Raw genomic sequence first — 7,186 nt, 5'->3', positions numbered from 1 at the left:
AGACAAACTTCAGTCTTTCTTCCTGCAATATGAGTGAAGTTAATAAAAACTTGGAAAAAAATAGAAGTAATCGCTTTCTTCTTTGGCAGGTCAAACTTAGGCATATAAAGGAACAGCTTTGTGCTGGGCTCTGGAGAGAGACAGAGAATTGAGAGACAAGAGATGAGGGGATGGGCAGAGACCTTGAAGCTGCCTCGTTAGTCCAGCATGTTAGAGAGACATATATTGGGATATCGACCTCTGAGTCCCAACACTGGAAAAATTGAGGCATTGCATAGTGTTCCCATTTCAGCCTCAAAACACAGATACACGGTGATAGTTTTCCCAAACCTGAGATAGTTTTCATGAAGGTAAGGAAAGGAAAATTCTTTGCAAGCATCTGAAAATGCAGATTCCCCACAGGTTGAGACAAGTAGAGGAATGGTTTCATTTTCTCTGTCCCTACAGGGGTAGGATAGTCCCAAGAGTAAAACCAGAAGTGAAACTGAGAAACCCTATTCATTTACATAGAAGTTCTTAGAAGTTCAGAGCACTTAATACATCATCAAGCCAGTGCTCGGAAGCAAATGGAATTGCCCACATTTCTGTTTTCAGTTAGGTCATAGGAGTAGGTTAGGTACCTTAGAATCTGCAATTAACTTTCTCAGAACACTGGGGTGTCATTTAGCCCATTGCAGCAGCAATTTGCTAAATGGTACTCTAGTGATCAAAAAGAGTGAGTTTAGTACCCCATGTGCTAACTTCTTCTTAGGAAGTCATTAGCACACTGGAAGAATCCAGCTGATTAGAGCCCATTTATCCCTCAATGTACTAGACGTGGCAGAGCACATACAGTCAGTTCAATGGCCTCATAATCCAAGTTAGGCAAACACAGCAGAGACATAAAAGTTGTAAACCAGATGCCAGAGTAAGAAAAGCATGGTGTAAAGACTTTTGTGATAAACCATGTTCCCTCCAATGTATTAGGCATTCAATTTCCTGTAACGTGGAGTTACATATCTAAATTTTCCTATTTGAGAAATCTAACTAACGCACATAACTCAATGCATGGAAAAGAACAAGCTTTGCAAAATTAGTCCTCCTTGCACCTGATAATTATAGGAGTTCAATAGTGCTTTCACAACTCAGAAATAATCCCATGTAATGCATTTGTAGAATATTCAAAAGGGATTAAATATAGCACCAATGTTCTACAAGCAGAAAAATTTATAAATTTTTATAATTTTACTTCCCTGTTCTTTTTGTTTGTTTGTTTTTCATGTTTAAATTAATATTATATTACTGATGTATTATTTATGGAAAATACATTATTTGTAGAACATGTAAAGCTAGATTTGAAAAGGTATTTTTTTAACCTATCATAAGGGAACGTAATATGAAGAAACGAGTTCTATACTATGTGTGACTCCTTAAAAGTTCTTTGAAGAATATGTAATATAAATTTTATTCCATTCATTATGTCACATACAGTGCTCATAAAAACTGAAAAATATTGATTTTCAATAGGAACATTATTTAAAACATTTATTTTATGTTCTGTGTATCAGAATTAGCTATAAGCTTGAAAAAATGACATTTATTTAAACTGTGCAACCTGTTGGGGCAGAAGAAATGCTGCTGAGCGTGCAGTTGTTACATAATGGTCATTTACTGTAACCGCCCGCGAGTTTTCCCTAAAATGTTGAAAAACAACTCACACCATGCTGTAAAAATGTTTCTCTTCTGGAGAGTGTAAAATATTTATTTTTGAAAAGAATTTATGTATGAACTACCCTGAAGAATGGCACCAGCACCAAAATGAGGTCTAGCATTGTGAGTCATTTTTCCTTGTTACATTAAGTACAAAGAAAGCGAAGAATTTCAATAGCAAGGAGAAAGTTAGTAATTCTGCTATTAGTAATATGGAAACTTTTTTTCCCCCTTTGTATGCAACATCACTGTTAATACAGTTAAATATCGAAGTGAATTGTAAAAATTTATTTAAAATAAATAAACAAAGAAAATATATACTGTAATCAAAGTGAGGTAAATGTGAAAATAGAGAAGTGAAGGAAAAAAGAGAGATAACTTAATTAAATAATGGTTACAGCTATCAAGAAAATAGTTAAAATACCTAACTATTTTAGTGTGGTTTTCTTCCCATAATGAGTGTCAGGACCAGTTTCGGGGTGGGCATATCTTATCTTCTGTGATTTGCCAATAGATGAACAGTCCTTGTAGCCCTGTTGACACAGGGGCTGAGGCTAGGATCTCGGACCCGATAATAATGAACCTTCATGGAAACATTTAATGCTGAAATATATTCCAAATAGGATCCATAAAATAATTTTATATAATCGCCCCCCCCCCAGAAAAAAACATAATTTCAAAACTATGTTGAGGGCTAACAAAATCATGTCTAAGAATAAGATATATAATTTTCTGTCTCATTTGTACTAAATATAGACAGCCTACTATGTTTGAGGTATTTCTAATTTGTAGGATACCAATCCAAAATTGAGTATGATACAGACTTTAAGGGATTTACAACATTGTAGAGCAAAAATCTAACTACATATTTAAAGAATTGTTACAGTAAAAAGCAGAGATAGCAGCAAACCTAAAACGACAAAATGTTTCTGCACACGGATAAAAGGGATTAAGGTAAAGCCAAAGTAACTACACCTGACATAGTGGGACAGGCATGCCTGGGGTTGGAGCCAGAAAGATCTATACCAAATTTTGGCCCTTCCAGTGATAATAATTAATGATTGATGGTAATGATGATTAAGTAAACCTGTTAGGACAAATTCCTATAGTGTTGGGATAGAAACAAAACAAACACAACAAAGAAAAAAAGGAACCTTATAAATTGAGTGCTATGGGGCACTCTCAATTGCATGGATTATCCGGCGATGCAGTTGTCAGGAGGAAATCCCAACCTTACAGAGGAGACAGAGGAGTAAACCTGCCACAACTCCCTAGGTGCCAAAAGTAGACAGTGAGACTTGGTGACTCAGAGCAGGGCAGTTTATTGCTCACAGTTGAGCAAACAGTATGAGTATCAGCAAGGTAATGCCAGTTCCTCTTGCCTTCAAGTTCCACAGGGCAACATGGTGGGTCCAGATGCAGGCCCTGCACCCAATGCATTGTACCCCAGCTTTAGCTGCACAGTGAGAAGTGACACTGTGGGCAGCATCTGGGCACTTTGACCTAAGAAGTTACTTAAGTGACTAACTACTAAAACTGCTTGGTGTCTGAGGATGATAGTCCTTGTCATCAGGCACACTCAACAGGGAAGTTCATGGAAGCTCATGGCCCAAGGTGACTGCCTTTCTCAACACCAGTGTTAGAATGGTGTGGGTCATTTTTCACAAAATATTTTGAAGACATAGAAAGTAAAATGAAATTCAAGGTGTATTGTTTATTTAAACATGGCTGTGAAGAAGGAAAGGCAAAAATATAATAAATAAAAAGAAAAAGTAGAGGACAGTAGAGGAATAAGATTGGAATGCAAGTAGGTAGACGGGGAAGAAGTTCATAGGTTAGGGCAGGGTTTCTCAACCTTGGCACAGTGACATTTTCACCCTAGGCACCATGACATTGAGCTAGATCATTCCTACTTTGGGGGGCTATTCTGTGCTTTGTAAGATGTTTAATGTTCACTAGATGCCAGTAGCTCCCCTCTCACAGTCATGTCAATCAAAAATGTGATNTAATGCCAGTTCCTCTTGCCTTCAAGTTCCACAGGGCAACATGGTGGGTCCAGATGCAGGCCCTGCACCCAATGCACTGTACCCCAGCTTTAGCTGCACAGTGAGAAGTGACACTGTGGGCAGCATCTGGGCACTTGGACCTAAGAAGTTACTTAAGTGACTAACTACTAAAACTGCTTGGTGTCTGAGGATGATAGTCCTTGTCATCAGGCACACTCAACAGGGAAGTTCATGGAAGCTCATGGCCCAAGGTGACTGTCTTTCTCAACACCAGTGTTAGAATGGTGTGGGTCATTTTTCACAAAATATTTTGAAGACATAGAAAGTAAAATGAAATTCAAGGTTTATTGTTTATTTGAACATGGCTGTGAAGAAGGAAAGGCAAAAATATAATAAATAAAAAGAAAAAGTAGAGGACAGTAGAGGAATAAGATTGGAATGCAAGTAGGTAGACGGGGAAGAAGTTCATAGGTTAGGGCAGGGTTTCTCAACCTTGGCACAGTGACATTTTAACCCTAGGCACAATGATATTGAGCTAGATCATTCCTACTTTGGGGGGCTATTCAGTGCTTTGTAAGATTTTTAATGTTCACTAGATGCCAGTAGCTCCCCTCTCACAGTCATGTCAATCAAAAATGTGATCAGATATTGTTTAATTTCCTCAGGGGTAAAAGGAAAAGAAAAAAAATTGCTCTTGACTTGAGTACCATTAAATTAGGTAAAGAAAAATCAAACAAATAAACAAAAAACAGAACAGCAAAAGGAAAAAAAAATAAATAAAAGTAAGAGATTTCAAAACAAAATTACCAATCTTTTACTTCATGCCCAGCACTGTGCTAAACTCATTAAATACATTATTTCACTCTATACCCATAATACTCCTTTGATAGATGTGCTGTTACTATTACTGCTGTGTTAACTCTGAGAAAAACAGAAACTCTTATAACTTAAGTAATTAGCACAAGATGGTGTGTCTCACCGATGCAGTTTGCTAACAGTTTAAAAATTTGACTATGACGTAACAGTTCACTAGCTGCTAGTTGCAGAATCAGATTGAGCTAGATCATTCCTACTTTGGGGGGCTATTCTGTGCTTTGTAAGATGTTTAATGTTCACTAGATGCCAGTAGCTCCCCTCTCACAGTCATGTCAATCAAAAATGTGATCAGATATTGTTTAATTTCCTCAGGGGTAAAAGGAAAAGAAAAAAAAAATTGCTCTTGACTTGAGTACCATTAAATTAGGTAAAGAAAAATCAAAAAAATAAACAAAAAACAGAACTGCAAAAGGAAAAAAATAAATAAAAGTAAGAGATTTCAAAACAAAATTACCAATCTTTTACTTCATGCCCAGCACTGTGCTAAACTCATTAAATACATTATTTCACTCTATACCCATAATACTCCTTTGATAGATGTGCTGTTACTATTACTGCTGTGTTAACTCTGAGAAAAACAGAAACTCTTATAACTTAAGTAATTAGCACAAGATGGTGTGTCTCACCGATGCAGTTTGCTAACAGTTTAAAAATTTGACTATGACGTAACAGTTCACTAGCTGCTAGTTGCAGAATCAGAACACTCAAGCTCTGTGATGCTGAAGGCTTTGTGCCTCACTGACATATGTGGAAGAACTAGAAGCACAAAATTTGAGACAGGAATCTTTCTTTCTCTCTCATCATCAGACTAGTCAAATTCAAAGAAAAGTGTTTTTCAGGAAACATGCCAAAGCAAATACCTCCTCAGCTTTTCTAAAGCGCTTATCATTATTAAAAGATAAAACTCTTAAAACTAAAACAAAAGCTAGAGACACATTTTCTTTTGTCTGTATTCTTTTGGAGCCCAGTAGGGAAATGATAACATAGTTAAGACTAATCAAAGAAAACTGAACAGAACTGTTTTTGCAACATGCCTTTTTCAAAAGTGTAGATTTTCCCAAACACTAGGAAAAAATAAATCATTCCCACAGTTCAGGGGGAAAAAAAAAATGTCTTATTGAATTTTCTGCAGATATATTTGCTAAAACTAACACCCACATAAGTTTGCTAAAACTAACACCCAGATAAATATTTGGGCCCTCACCCAACGTGATAAAGCTGGATCCACATTTCAAAAATTTTATAAATTAGCAAGAAAGGGGCAAGAGAGACATAAGTAATTATAATACAGTATGTGAAGAATTGTGCATTATCAGGGACACACAAGGTAGGTACTATGAGAAAATGAAAAAGAAAAATAGGTATTTTGTTAGAGAAACAACATGGAGATTCATGGAGTTTCAGCAAGGAGTGACTTGGGGAGGCTGGTAGTAGATAAAGCCAGAGAGAGAGCGGAGTCAGATCATCTAGATTTGTAGACTCTTACAAGGATTTGGGTTTTACTCTGAGAGAAAATGATAGCCTTTGGAGAGTTTTGAGCTAAAGAAGGAAATCAACTGATTTAAGTTTTATCAGGATCAAAGGTGGTTGTGTTAAGAACAAACTAAAGGAAGAGACAAGGCTCTAAGCAGGGAAGTCAGTAGGAGGCTAGAGCACTAATACAGGAGGGAGGTAAAGATGGCTAGAAACAGAGCAGAAGAGATATGAAAGGAAGGAAAAGCCGCGTGTTAAAAGAAACCACACATTGATATTAAAGCTAGACAATACTTTGTGGTCAGACTGAAAATTATTGAATGTGCTTGGATTTTATTATGTAACCAGTTGAAAATCTCAGAGCTATTTTAATTTGAAACACTCTGAAAGACAAATTTTAAGAAAAAGATTCATAAGAAGTATGTATTGATAAAAATTAGAAAGATAAATAATATAAAATATAGAACCAATTAAAAAACAACACAGGCAAAAATAGACAAATGGGATTACATTTGAAATCATTTAATAGAAATTAGAAAGCTTCTGTACAGCAAGGAAGCAATTAATAAAGTGAAGACACAACCTAAAGAATGGGAGAAAATATTTGCAAGCCTTACATCTGATAGGGGGTTAATATCCAAAATATGTAAGGAACTCAAGCAAGTCAATAGCAGAAAACCAAAAATCCCAGTTAAAAAATGGGCAAGAAACCTAAATAGGCAATTTCTCAAAAGAAAATGTACAAATGGCCAACTCATATATGAAAAAAAATCCAGCATCACTAATAATCAGGGAAATGCAAATAAAAACCACAATGAGATATCACCTCATACCTGTCAGAATAACTATTATCAAAAAGAAGGAAGATTAAGTATTGGCGAGGATGTGAAGACAAGGTAACCCTTGTCCACCATTGGTAGGAATGTAAATTTTTACCGCCATTATGAAAAACAGTATGGAGGTGTTGGGGACCTGTAGCCCCACACCCCTTCTTGTGTGACCAGGCCTACGTGACAATCTGCTTGTGTCAGATGTCTGTGCTTACGGGATATCTGCCTCATAATCTGTTTGTGCCTGGGACGCTGTGCTCCTGGCTATGCAATTCTACTCAAGAGTGACCTCTTATCTCCTTTCAAGTTTCT

The sequence above is a fragment of the Galeopterus variegatus genome, unplaced genomic scaffold (assembly GCF_000696425.1).
Source record: "Galeopterus variegatus unplaced genomic scaffold, G_variegatus-3.0.2 Scaffold1550, whole genome shotgun sequence".
NCBI lineage: Eukaryota > Metazoa > Chordata > Mammalia > Dermoptera > Cynocephalidae > Galeopterus > Galeopterus variegatus.
The sequence above is the reverse complement of the archived record's forward strand: the minus strand, read 5'-3'. Positions refer to the sequence as shown.